Genomic DNA, 14,761 nt, shown 5'->3' with positions numbered 1-14,761 from the left:
CAGCTGGCGCGCTCCCCGCCTGCGCGCTGCCCCCGGGGCTGCTCCTTCCTCTGGCCTCGGTCCACTCCAACATGGCAGGAGCTCCAGGCCCCGCATCTCCGCCACTTCCGATCCCGCGTCAGCGCGCAGGGACGTGATGTCAACACGCAGGGGGCGGGGCGAGGCCGAGGAAGGACAGGCTCGCGGTGGTGACAGGCACGGAGACGAGGCGCGCGCCGCCTGGTGGCTGGGTGGGGGCGGTGCCGCCCAGGCGGGATAATGGAGGGCTGAGGCCCCAGGCCTGGCCAGGGGCACAGGGGGGATGGAGCCGGGGCCTAGGGACGGGTCAGCCCGGCCATGGGGAGACGCAGCCGCGGAGAGTCATGGAAGGGGGAGGCCCGCGCAGAGGGGTGAAGGAAGCAGGAGTGTGTGATGTCAGAGCCTTCAAGATGGTGAGATGAATGACGTGGAGGCAAGAACCCGCTGAAATAGGGGTTCTCGCTCATTCAGGAAAATTTTGTATCGCCCTTCTGTGGGGAACTTGGATTCAGCTATTAGAATTTGGAATATTATATATATGCATGTGCATTAAAAGAAATAGTAATGCAGTTTTTGAGAAATGACCTCAGGAAATGTTGTGGACACAAATAAAAATGTATATCCATAAAGATGCTAACCAGCACTTTCTTGTACTAACAAATACAGGAAACGATCTCCATCAGAACTCGAGGAAACAGTCAAATATGTGACAATAAATGTAGCAATTAGGTACCATCATTCTGAATAGTTATCAATGACTTGCAAAATACTTATGTTATAACATTAAATGACAAAAACGATACAAAATTGCAAATATAGTTTTATTCCAGCATGCACATAAAAATTTTATGAAAAAATATACTGTGCATGTAGAACAGAAGGGAGAAGTCACTTTGCATTTGGTGGAATACTATACAACAGCAAAAATACAGACTCTAGCTAAATCCAATATGTGGGTCACCTTGCCTCCATGTTGTTGAGTGAAAGAGTCAAGATATAAAATTAACATAGCATGACTGATTTAAATTTTAGATACCAGACAAAATTGAAATCGTGTGTGAATCATGTTTAGGTGAAGAATTGTCATGAAAGGCAGGGAGAATACTTATAATGACAGCCACACATTTGTGCTTACTCAGAGAAGAAGATTATGATAGTGTGGCCTTGTGTTTCTTCACCCACTTAATGGAGTTCATTTAGTCATTCAGAAATTTCACGTTTATACTATCCAGGACCCTTGCACACAGGTGTTTCAACAGTGAGTCGTCCCTTAACCCAGGAAGGGCAGCTCACCTCTTCTAATTACTCTCCTTACCTCAACCATCCGAGTGACTCTCACCCATCAGTGACATCCTGTTTAATGTGTTATTTACTCAGATGCACGCAACAAATACAGCACCCAGAGCAAACGTAGAATATGTGCTTTTTTTTCACTGACATCAACCACCTGACCCTGTTCCATGGAAATCTTGTGATCACACCATAGAAATAGAGGACATTACCACATGTGACACAGACACCCACAAATAGGGATGCCACAGAAACACTGAAAGTGACACATGGCCTGTTACTATCTTACTGGAATCAGGTTATGTTAAAGTGTGTGATGATTATAGATCCTTTCTGGTGATTTCTTTTTCCCTAAACACACTCTAAAATATGATTCAACAAAAGAGAGAGCTAGCTGGATTTGGAGTTAATCTTGTTATAAAAATTATATTTTATTTATCCTTTGTGCTAAGCAATAATTTATAATCTTTTTAAAATACTTATTTTATTTATTTATGCTACAAGAACTGGGATGTAGGCCAGCATTACAGGGAGTGAGAAAAATTCACCAGAGCCAGAGTGGGGAGCAGAACAGGCAGATCCACTGAAATACACTGCTGAGGGCAGCTGCCCCTCCCCCATGAGCCATGTGAGTCAGCTCCCTGGCAGGTTCCAACTCGTCCTGCAGTGGCTGTGGATAGGTTTATAGTACTGAGACTTAACCCCTGCGTCACCAGGAGGGACCCTATAGTTTGTAATCTTCAGAAATTTGAAGATACATTAATGAGTCTCTTTTATTTTTCTGAAATTACAGAAAGGAATAAACAAGGATATATATGGGGAATAATTGATTATAAACACAGGGTTGATTGATTCCAATATCCACTTGCAGAGCCACTGTCTCCTACCAATAGGCAAAGAGCTTACTTTTTTATTTTTTTAGTTCTTATTTATTTGTGCGTGCAAGAACTAGGGTACAGGCCAGAGGTGGTGGGCTTAGAGGATTCAGCAGAGAGAGCAGGGAGCAGATTTGCCGACTGACAGAAATACACTGCTGAGGGGAGAGTGGGCGGGAGGAGAGGTCTGCTCCACCATGGGGTCACCTCCCTGGCTGGGGATCAATTTCTTGATGTAGTAGCTACGGATTACATCATAGTGTTGATGCTTAACCACTTGCACCACCAGGCAGGCCCGAGCCTACATATTTTAAAAAGAATGGGAAACCAAAAAGTAATTTTTTTTCCAGATCTAGCCTGATGGTTTTGTCACACCTCCCAGGGTGTCAGTCCTCAGCCCTGATCAGTGGTAAGTGGGGAATTCCTGATGTTGCTTGGAGCCTCCATGTGTGCACAGGAACTAGGGATGAGGGTCATTTTGGCCATACTGGGACAAAGGGACAGCAGGGCCTGATCCGAACAGAGGACACACACCCGAGCTGGGATGTCTGCCAGTCGATGATAACGTTAAGGTGTGAATCTACTCTGGAGAAAACATAGTTTATTTGCATCTAAGGCACCTGTTTTCCCAAGTTCTGTGATTGACTGTCTGGTTCTTCAGTTAGTGCTTATTGAGCAGTGTCCCAGCTGCTCTTCCTCGTTAGTTTTCACAATCCTGGGTCTCCGGGCGCTCCTGCTCGCTGTCCAGTGTGTACCCCGACCCTGCCGCACAGAGCAGAGGCTCCCCCACAGGAAATCTATAGCTACTCTCACCTCAGCGCTGACCCGCCCAACCCGAATCCAATCCGATGCCCTGCGGGGTGTCCCAGGGAGTGCTCCACAGTGAAGGTCATTCACTCTGACCTTCTCAGGCCATGGCCTCTCTAGAATGGGGGGAGGGGCTGTATTTCATGAAGAGCAGATAGAGTTTACACACAGACGTGTATTTGCTATTTTTAAAAAGCTCAGTGAAAACGCGGACGGGAATAAAAGACCACATGTGACATTGTGGATGGACCCTGGAGACGCGGACACTGTCCACGCACAGGGCAGCCGCCTGCAGAGAGGCGGACAGGGGCAGGGACAGGTCTCTCCTGGCGCCCCCCCCCAGAGGAGCACCCCGATCTCTTGCCTCTGACAAGTCTGCCTCCTGCATTCTAGGCAGAGAGAGAATATTCCTGGGACAACCCGGGCGTCCCCAGGGCATCAGTACCGGGTCGCTCCCGCGCACGCTGCTCGTGGACTCTCGGCCCAGCCGCAGTGGCCCACCGGGGACGGGCCAGAGACCCCCTCTCAGACCCATCCTCGGGGTCTGGCCCACTGTTTCCGCGACGGTCCGAGGTGTCCAGGGGCCCAGGGCGGATGATGTGGGGTCCCCGGGGTCTCTGAGCAGCGACCTCAGAGGCTGAGGCACCTGCCGGAGCTCCCCCAGCCCGGCCCCGCCCCCTCCCGCCGCCCCCCTCCGTCGCCGCCAGGGGGCGGTGCCCTGCCACAAGTCAGGCGCCTGGCCAGAGAAACTCCATAGGTCACTCCACCAACTTTTTGTCCACACGCAGGCCTTGTCCAACATAACTTTGTCTAATGAACAACTCAGGCTCACATTTTTCACCTCAGGACATTGTAAGCGCTGTTATGCTGTTATTCCTTTCTACTGGGTAACTCATACATAAACACGTCTTTTTTTTTTTTTTTTAGGTGAAATTACAAACAACAAAGTTTAGATTTCCTACATTAAGAAGCAAATATAAACCAAAAGCTCATTAAGTAGTCAAATTTTCATTTTATTGAACTTAAGAGATCCTTAGTTTTATAGGAGAAGTATACCACCATTTAAATAATGATAGAACAGATTTAAGATAGAGATACCAGAAATAGCTTTAGTTTTTCTTAGGATACAAATTTCAAAATGCAGCATTACAAATGAAACAAATTCATATGCCAGAGGTTTTTTTTTGTTTATTTATTTTTTTGGCTTGGACAAGGGGAGGAAAAGTCAATGAAGGTGCTCAACAGTGCTTTAATTAAACCATTGCATTTTGAAATTGTTTTTGTGGTGGACTCCCTGGTGGTGCAAGGGGTTAAGCACCGCACTATGAAACAATCTACAGCCTTTGTAGCATGAGTTCAATCCCCAACCGGCCAGGGAGAAATCCACATGGCGAGGCAGACCTCTCCTGTCTCACCTGCTGCTCCCCTCAGCAGTGTATTTCAGTCGATCTACATGTTCTGCTCCCTGCTCTGTCTCTGCTGAATCCTGTCACTCCCTGCATCTCTGGCCTGTATGCCAGGTCTTGTATGCATAAATAAATAAATCTTAGAATATATAATGGCACCATTTTAACCCAGCAACCATCTGGAGACAAAAGACACAAAGATCTCTCATTTAGAATTTGGGTCATTTGCACTATTTTTTAGAGAAAGTTATTTTACCAGTATTTGTGACAACATTGACAACAATTATTAATATACTTTTGAAAGGTTTTTTTTTTTTTTTTTTTTTTTGGTGGGACACTCTCTGGTGGCTGGGAACGAACTGGTGCTGCAGAGGCTATGGACAGCCTCGCAACCCAGCACTCAACTGCTGCACCACCAGGGGAGGCCCTTAAATAATAATTTTTAACTAATTCTTTCAGATAAGAAAACATTTATCAAGTTTTATTTGTAAGAATGCCCTTAGGTTCTAAAGAAAGTGGGGCAGAATATTCCCTATGAGTTATTTTAAGGCCACTTTTTTTTTTAACAGAATAATGCGTTATAAACCCATATTTATTTATTTATTTATTTTTAGGTTTAATTAATTAATTAATTAATTTTATTATTTATACAATCACCGGGTATAGTCAGAAGTGCGGGAAGGTGAGAAAATTCACCAGAGTCAGAGCAGGGAGCAGAACAGGTAGAAGGACTGAAGTACACTGCTGAGGGGAGCAGCGGGTGGCAGGTGAGGTCTACTGCCATGTGAGACCCTCCTCCGGTGGCCGGGGAGCAGCTGGGGATCGAACCAGCGCTGCAGAGGCCACGGCAGCATCACAACCCAGCACTCAACCACTGCCCCACTGGGGAGGCCCATTTAAGGCCACTTTTTCCTTAAATTCCTAGAAGAGATTTTGAATGGGTGGTCAGTTTCACCAGAACTATATACCTTTTCAAGACAAAGCTCGACTAATTCCTAAAACAACTTAAGTTTTTCAGGTTAAGTTGATATAGCCTTTTAAGATTTTTTTTTTCCCTTTGGTAATCAAGGAGGTTTCTAATTTGAGATGGAAACTGAAGTTCTTACATGTTCTAATAAGTGTCCCATTTTAATCATTTTAAAACCTCTAGAGCCCACAATTGGAACCATTTTAAAGACAAGCAGTGAAAATTCAAATTTTTATATAAAGTCCTGTTTTCTATTTGACCTTACAGATGAGGCCTGCTCCTAGGAAAGTTAAAAGACACCTTCTAACTGGGCCATGAAAAGGGAAGGAATAGAAATAGTTTGGGCCTCCCTGATGGCGCAAGGAGTGAAGCACAGCACTGTGAAGCTGTCCGCAGCCTCCACAACACAGGTTCGCTCCCCAGCCAGCCAAGGAGTTACCCACATGTTGCAGTAGACTGCTCCTGACTTTCCTGCTGCTCCCCGACAGTGCATTTCAGTCACTCTGCCTATTCCTTTCCCCACTCTGTATCTGGTGAATCCTATCACCCCCTGCACCTCTGCCCTGTCTCCTAGTTCTTGCATGCATAGATAAGTAAATCTTTAAAAAAAAAGTGATAGATTAATATCTCTGCTTTGCAGTTTGTCTGTTCTTAGACTCTTATCAGAAATTTGACAAAGAGGGCCTCCCTGTTGGTGCAAGGGGCTAAGGCACAACCTAAGAAGCTGTCTGCAGCCACTGCAGCACGAGTTCCATCCCTGTCCAGGGAGTTGCCCACATGGCACAGCAGACATCTCCTGACTCACCCGCTGCTCCCCACAGCAGTGTAGTTCTTTAGTCTGCCTGTTCTGTTCCCTGCTCTGTCTCTGGTGAATCCTCTCACCGCCCCACACCTCTGGTGAGTACCCCAGTTCTTGTATGCATAAATAAATCAATATTTTAAGAATAAAAATGACAAAGAATATCTTTTACAGAAACCTACTGTGTAGTTTTTGATGACTAAATGGATTATTTTAAATAAAACTTGGATTTTTAAAGAAACCTGTGATTTTTAATGGTCAATAAGAAGTTTAGAAATTTTCCAACCAACTGGCAAGCTTCCTTTAAAACTGACTGGAAATTCCAAAGTAATTTTGACAAAATCAACTGAGCCTGATCCCAGAAGTGTGATCCCGAGTGTGATCAGAAGAGGCCAGCCAACTCAGAGGAAGAAAAGGCCTCCTTCAAGTGGAGAACACTCTCTTCAGCCTACTTTCCATCCCATTTTCACAGTGACAGGTAGATACTGAATTGGCTGTCTGACTAAACACATAAAAATAAGAAAAATACCAAATTTTTAAATAACCAAGATATGATTCAGGAGACTTGCTTGAATTTCTTGCACAGACACAATGTTCAGATTCACAAAACTATTTGCACAAAGTGAGGACCAAGTAAGATAAGTAGAAGCCCCAGTCCAGGCCCACTGCTCTCATTGGGACAATCCAGCCCTCCCAGCCACCTGCCAGTGTCCAGAGTGTCAGGGTTTTCCTAGGTTGCCCACAGACAAAGTGCCTGAGCTTACCCTGGATGTCAGGGTGAGACTGCAGAAGAGGAGAGTCACAAGGAACTCATGCCTGAGCCAGCCAATGTGGACAAAGAGCGCACACTGCCTGGACTTTGTGTTAGGAAAGTGTCAGTCTGTCCCCCACTGTCAGCTGCTCCTGGGCTCCTGCAGGGAAACAGTGACAAGAGCTGCTTCTTAGACATGGGTTGGCAGCTACAGGTCCCCAACTCACTTAATACCGTCCCCAAGGGGCTTTCAGATGAAACAAATATGGCACCTCACCATTTTAACCACATCCCTGGCTTCCAGAAAAGAAATGGGAAACTCCAAATACGAGTCACCAAATTAAAATAGCACATGTTCCCCAGTTCCCACTCAACGCGGCCTGACACAGGAAAGACTCCACCACTGGGGGAGACTCATAGACTCCCTCCCAAACTGAGGGGAACTGGACTCCCTCTCAAAAGGGGACACTGATTCCTCCCAAATGTGTGCAGACCAGGTAATTGGCGTGCACCCCTGGGGACCATGGTCTTCCACCTGGTTCCATCTCCTGCACGGTGAATCAGGGGGCAGAGAATGTTGTGCCTCTCTCGGGGAGACCTTGAGAGGTTCCCTGAAGGAAAAACCCCACAGCTGCTGGGACAATCCCTCCCTCCCCCTAGAGAGAGGGCACTCTTTCTGAGCACGGGGGTCAGGATGCCACCCGGGATGCCCAGGCCCCCGCTCTGATGCAGATGGGGAAGGCCTGGCCCACTGCCATGAGCTACTGCTCCCTCCCCCGGAGTCAGAGTTGGGGCTGGCAGAGACCAAGTGGCACTCAGCATCGAGCTCTGGCCCTCCCAATTGTGAGTGAACGCAGGCCTCGAATACAAGGAAAGTGGTTGAATTTGTCGAGAAGCGAGGAGGGCAGCAGACTCATGTCTGAAAGACACGGTCCTGCTCTTGGGCAGAGGGCAGGGGTGTGTCTACCAGGCGACAGAGGGGAAGATGGGTGAGGGTCTGCAAAGGGGAGGAGGAAGGGCCACCGCGAGTCAGGTGGGCACCAGCTTGCTTTACTCAGCTGCTTGGAACGCAAGAAGCGAACCTGTCAAACACGGGCGGAATGGGAAGAAATATGGGAGAGGCCACCTTGTTATCGCGTATGGGAGAGACCCGCCATCCGCGACCGCCTCGTCGTTTCTCTGACCCGTAAAGACGTTCTTGATCTGCGCGTGCGCCGCTCTTCCGACCCGTCCTGTCTCCAGCCACACCCGGGTGTGTTCCTTGTCTCGGCACTTCATAACTCAGGGTCGCCAACATGTGCTGACCTCATGTGTCAATTAGATCACACACCTGCACACATGCGCACACACACACAGGACGCAGGAGGCGCGCAGAGGCGACGGCGGCCCTCACACACTCCCCTCCCCTGAACGCCGTCCCCGGGTGTGTCTCTGAGAGGGCATTCCTGGCTGGTCGCTGAGGCGGTTCCCACCGCTGGTGACTGAATAACGTGCCGGGGACGGCCTCGCCCATTGAGGGGTTGGAGCGTCTTCCACGCGCCCCCAACCCCCGCCGATACCGGCCCTGAGGCCGGACTCCCCGCCCCGCCCCGCGGGAGGGCGTTCGCGATGCCCTTGGGACGGGGGGCGCCGGGTCAGCGCCTCCTCGCGGCAAGTCCCCCTCCAGCAGCGTCTTCGGGTTCCACGCGACCTGTCCCCCGCCCCCCGCTGGGACTCCCGGGCCTCCTGCCTGAGCCGTCGCCCCCTCTGCCGCCCCGCGCTGGCGCCCTCGGGTCCATCCCGCCGGCCCGTCAGCTCCTGGGGCGGGGTGGGGTGTCCAGGGGGCACGTCCAGGGCCCCCAGGCCTCAGTCTCCGCGTTGGCCCCATTGCGTGTCCGAGCCCTCTCCCCTCCCCCCGCAGCACCCCCCTCGTCGCTCCCCCGTAGCTTCTCTCCTGGGCCCGTGGGTCCCCGCCCCGCCCGCCCCAACAACGCCCTCGGGTCCCCCACGGCCGCCCCATCTCCGCGCCAGGCCCGGGCACAGCCGGTGGGGACACCAGGGCGGGGAAGGCCTGGGCGGGAGCCGCGGCCAAGAGGGGGGCAGTGCCCCATGGCGGCGATGAAGGGGGCGGGGGGACGGGGACTGGGCTGGGGGAGGGGCAGCCCCCCTGGTGGCGACGGAGGGGGCGGAGGGAGGGGGAGCATCTGAAGGGGGACACAGAGCCCCACCCACTTCCCCGCTTTGGCTGCACGGGCAGTTGCCTCAGCTGCTGTGGGCGCTGCTCAGAGATCCCGGGGACCCCACATCTGCCACCCAAGTCCCCCTGGACACCTCGACCATTGTGGACACGGCGGGCCGGACCCCGGGGCTGGGTCGCGCGGGGGTCTCTGGCCCGTCCCCTGGGGGGCCCTGCGGCGGGGCCGAGAGTCCGCGAGCAGTGGGCGCGGTCTCGACCCCCTCCTGACGCCCTGGGGATGCTTGTGTCATCCCAGGAATATTCTCTCTCCGCCTAGAGTGCAGGACACAGACTTGTCAGAGGCAAGAGATCGGGGTGCTCCTCTGGGGGGGCGCCAGGAGAGACCTGACCCTGCCCCTGTCCGCCTCTCTGCAGGTGGCTGCCCTGTGCGTGGACAGTGTCCGCGTCTCCAGGGTCCATCCACAATGTCACGTGCGGTCTTTTATTCCCGTCCGCGTTTTCACTGAGCGAAAGTGTAAATCGAGGTATAAGAATGGCCTCGGAGGCTTGTGTTCTTGATTAGTAGCATAGACTGGATCAGTATTTTCCCCTAAGTCTGACAGCACTGCCCTGTATTGTGTGTTGTGTTGCAGGTGATTGACGTCAAGCGGAGTTACGTGACGATGACCGCAACAAAGATTGAGATCACAATGAGAAAAGCTGAGCGTATGCAGTGGGCAGGCCTTGAGCTTCCTGCAGCCAGAAAGCAGGAGCAGCACAAAGATGACAAAACAGAATGAGCTGACCGGATGATGTTCCTGCCTGTTTCAGAACCCTTAGTGTGTGGTGACGTGGTGGCTGCTGCTGTACCTTTTTTGTTCTTGATGATGTTGAATCTGGCATTTCAGGGTCAATAATTGGTTCTTAAAAACCAAAGTCAGTTTCTCTTGTGTGCCTCCCATCTTCATTTTGAGTTGCTGCCTTTCTTGTTCATTTCTTCGCATCAGTAGAACTATATGAGTCCTGTACTTGAAGCTGGGTAAGCGCCATCAACAGTTACAGTATTTCTTAGTGTAATATGATATTAAGCAGAGAAATGTAAAGCAACATTTGTTGCACTTACATACCTTTCAATTAGCCCGTAATTAATAAAACAGGTGAACTATCAAATTTTTAATTAATGTTTCCATGAGTCTGCATTCCTGTTGACACGTGAACCTCTAGGCCTGACTCACAGGGCTGTGCCCATGCACCCGGCAGGTCTCCGCAGTGACCCACTGGAGCTCCTCTGCTGAAGAGTTACCCTGTGCTGCCTGTTGACAGGATGAGTTCAGGGCATAAGAAACACAGGTGAGAGCTTTGAAGTATCAGCTTGGCAACTTTCAGCACTCCACAGACAGAGAAATAACTTCAACCCTCTTTGTCCTGACTACAGTGTTTGAAAAGTGTCATGTCTAAATTGTACCTGATTTTATAGCCCACGGCCTCCTAAAACCTGCAGTTATATAAAGAGAAATTGTGTACATTTGTTTATAAACCTGGCATCCTGGTGGATAACTGTATCTGTAAACTTGAAAGACTTAATGGAAATAAATTAGGGCATCAGAACTAAATATTTAAACTTTGTGACAATTGTCACACATTAAATAAAATAGCTTATTTCTTTTGCAGTGTTTTTTTTTTTTTGAGATTTTCATGAAACAGCTTGGCAATCCTAGGTGATAGTGTTGATTATTGTACTTTATCAAGTAGCGGTTACACCGAATTAGTCTTCATGCTGATTGAGCCACCCACTGAATGATAGGCACATTTTGAGGCACTGCAGAGTTAATGAAGAAAATTAAAATTAATTTTATGAATCCAAAACTCTGCCAGAGCATAATAATTATGATTCTAGAGAGTAAAATTCTTAGTTCCGAAGCCCTTTGCATATTTTTTTCTTGGAATTTTTACAAAGAAAAAATTGTGCAAATACAGTGTCTGAGTGCAGTGTCAGCCCACAGCCTGTGACAGCGGCCACTGTTAGATGCAGTGATGTGAGGATTTAATGGCCTGGCCTGCAAAGAAGTAAACATGTGGCGATTTAATTTTCATCACCTTAAAAGCTGTGACAGCAAATTTTTGGCAGTAAAGGTTGGACCCGAGGAGAAGGTGTCAGTTTGCAGCATGCCACCTTTTGTGGTACTTTTATTATTTGGGCACCTCAGCTCATTTGGACACATGAAATCTTGCTGTTTGGGGGATGGTTGGTACTTTATTTGATTTGAAGTAATTGTTAAACCTTTTTTTAATGTTTTCTTCTTGAGGCTTTTTTCCCCAGACATATGAATTTGTGATTTTTAATTTTTAAAGCTAGTGGGTTAGTTAAATAGCACTTTTCAGTACTCTCTGTATTTGGTTTGGCTGCATTAGTAGCAATTTCCTTATTTACTCCAAAGTACCTCTGGATTTGTTGGCCAGATACAAATCTAGGTGGCACTGAACTTAGATTCACCTATGATTGAGTAGAATGTTTCATCAGTGTGTCAAAATTTTTAAATGGTAAACTTTCATTGTTTCTCTAGAAATAAGCACTGTCTCTGCACTCAAGGTAATGACTATTAGCAATGCCACCAGCCGGTTTATCACATTCTTGGTAGCTAATGTGAGCACCAAACTCAATGTGGGAAATCTCATGTAACATAGAACCTTCACAGAACTAAGCAGTTAGCAACTTGGACAAGACTGTTAACTACAGTGTTCATTTTGATCACCTTTTTCTAGGTGCAGCTGTATTTAAGGACAGTTCTTAAGGCCTAGCCTTATTTTTTTGTAATAAGTAAGTAGTTTATAAACAATTTATAAGTTGAAACCAAATTCCATTGACAGATGTTCATAGTTCAATGATATAACATCTTGATGAACCACATACTGGCAAACAAATGTAATGATCTTAAACATTTGAAAAAAAAATAAGATGACTTTGGATTATTGTTCTGCCACCCCTTGCTTTAAAAAAAAAGTCATTCCCCAATCTGAAAATGCATGTCATGCAAACACCCACAATAAACAAAATTTTAAAAGCTTTTTTGAGGTCTGGCATCAGTTTTAGGACATTTGGATATGCGTGCTGTTGCCTTTTTTTTTTTTTTTAACGTCGGTACTTGTGATTTACCTTTTGGAACATGAACATGTATGTGTTTGTTTCATTGCAAATTATTTTGATCTGGCTTTCACAGTGGTATTTGATTCTCTTGCCTATGTCGTTAATCCATGGCCTAGGGTCTGAAAAGCAAGCTAAGTTCAACTTGTTTTAGGTTTTCTGATAGGTTTTACCTTCCTTTCTTTTCGTTATTGGCTACCCAGGGTTGGGTGGGTTGTTTTTTTTTTTTTTTTTTTCCACCTGCCTGCTTTTAAACACTAGCATTACTGAAGTACTGAACTTGCAAAGATTTTCTTCTGCATAGTAGTGATTTTAAATTTGTATATAGTTCTGAGTTACAAAGCATTCCTCAGGAATGTCTTCTAAAGAGCATGTTCTTATTACATGGTATCGGTCTTTATTAATTTTGGAATTTAGTAGGCCATCTTTAATTTCCATTGAAGTGAAACAAGATTCTTAGTGGCCTAAGGGTGGAGTCTCAGACTGTCACTGCCAAGGCCTGAATTTGATCCCCAGCCAGGGAGCTCCCCACTGGGCACAGAAAACCTCACCTGTCTCCCTGCAGCTCCCTTCTGCAGTGAATTTCAGTGGATCCACCTGTTCTACTCCCCACTCTGGCTCTGGGGGGTCCTTTCACCATCTCCCCACTTCTGGCCTGCACCCCAGTTCTACGCAAATAGAATCTTAAAAGAAAAAGTGAAATAAAACCTCCACGCATCATCATACTACTTTCAGATTATGTCAAAATAGCTTAATTTTCACTCTTTTTGACTGGGTAGCTCATACTGTCAGAATGCTTATATAAAGTGTCACTGATTTACCAGGATGAGGTAAAACCTGGAACCTGCTGTTCTTTCCCGCTTCCGACAAGGAGACTGGGTCAGAGTGATCCCGTTTGTTGAGATCCCTGCAGCGCTGAGTCCCGCTTGCCGTTTGGTGTTTGTTCATATTTTATTTGTAGGACTAATTTTCAGATGCTCTTGTCCCCGTGCACCATCGCGGCGGCGGGCCCCGTGTGTGGGTCTGGTCAGCGCTCGTGGCCACAACCCAGGCCCTGGGCGGGTGTTGGCGCCGCAGGGGCCGGGGGGCAGGGGGTGTTCTGTCGGGGTCCCCTGCCGTTGGGGAGCAGCGGCGTCAAGAGTAAGACTCAGGCCTGGGGCCACGTCGAGTCTCAGGTTGGCGCTAGTGCCAGAGAGGGCGTTTGTGGAGGAAAGTGTGGCCCCTGCCGGGACAGGCCGGCCTGAACCGACACCTCCGGATTGGAGCCATGCCTCGCCACGGTGGGGCGGGTGCTTTGCCCTGGACAGCCACAGTTCCCGCAGCCTCGGGGTGCAGTGTTCAGGACTCAGGAGCGCAGTTGGCGGCGGTCCTCAGGGGTCTCCCGCCGGCATCCTGCCCCCATCGCCTCATTCATCAGAAATGGTGAGTGGGCCCCGAACGCGCCACTTCGTCCCACTGTTGTTTTGAAAGCATCAGCGGCGGGGAGTTCAGATGCAACTCACATTTTTCTCCCCTTTGCCAAATCATTTCGATGTATTTTAGAACAACCAGGGACTTGGAGAGAAGTGGCAAGGCCGCCGCGCTGTCTCTCCTGCCGCCGGGGAGCTGCCCCCAACCGGCTCTTGTCCTCACATCCGCTCCCTTATCTGGAGGGCAGGCGGCCCCATGCCCCGCTGCAAAGCGGAGATGCTTTCCCTCTGCCCCAGCAGCCGCGGATGTTCTATCTAAGGGCACAGAAAACGCCTTCTTCGCGGAGCTGCTGTGTGTGCTCTCGGCGCACGGCAGTTATCCGTAAGGGCTGAGCAACATTCCACCGTGGCCGACCAGTCACTCGCCCGTGGCGCACAGCTGGGCTGTTTCCACGAGGCTGTTGCCAACAGGCAGGTGTCATCCTTATTGCTCTTGTGTTTTGGTTAGTGCTAGAAGTAGAACCTGGGTCTAGTAAGTATGTTTTGTTTTATAAGAAACTGCCTGTTTTCCAAAGTGGCCCTCAAGGCACCAGTCTTATTAATGAGTCGTCCACTGATCAGTCCCTGGGGTGCAACAGTCAGCAGGGTGTCCAGGTCATACCTCCGGATGTGCAACTGCTGCCCCAGGGCCGTCAAGCATCCTGCTCTTGTCTAACTTGAAAGGAGCCTCTAAGCTACACCCACATTCATCACCAAAGCCTCTTTTCAGATGAACAAGATAAGAAGTCTAAAATCAAAACACAGTCTGAAAAGCAAGAATTTAGGATACTTTGAGTAAAGCCAGGACCCTCACCATGCAGACTTCTGGAGCTACATCTCTGTCTTGGGGTGATTTTTTAATGTGAATCCAAACCACCGTGTGTGTGTGAGTGCAAACTTCTAATGAATAGCTCCCGACGTGGTCCCATATTCTGCTTCTCTAACCAGTTCCCAGGTGCTGCTGCTGGTCTGCAGGGTCACACTTGAATGCTCCCAGGAGTGTAAGTGGGTCCTTCCTATCAAGACAGCAAAACTGCTATCAAAAGTCACATCTGAAATGTACTAAGATCAACGTGTGAAAGACTTCTGTGAAAGTGTGAAGC

The 14,761-nt window shown here is 48.6% G+C and overlaps 1 protein-coding gene across 1 annotated transcript in view; it reads left to right on the top strand.

Annotated features, from left to right (window-relative positions):
* Positions 1–14,761, top strand: part of LOC119250690 (zinc finger protein 39-like) — a 332,349-nt gene that overhangs the window by 303,763 nt on the left and 13,825 nt on the right. The window lies entirely within an intron of this gene.

This window comes from Talpa occidentalis, unplaced genomic scaffold (genome assembly GCF_014898055.3).
Source record: "Talpa occidentalis isolate TD23 unplaced genomic scaffold, MPIMG_talOcc4v2.1 talOcc4.18, whole genome shotgun sequence".
NCBI classification, from domain to species: domain Eukaryota; kingdom Metazoa; phylum Chordata; class Mammalia; order Eulipotyphla; family Talpidae; genus Talpa; species Talpa occidentalis.
The sequence above is the reverse complement of the archived record's forward strand: the minus strand, read 5'-3'. Positions and strand labels throughout refer to the sequence as shown.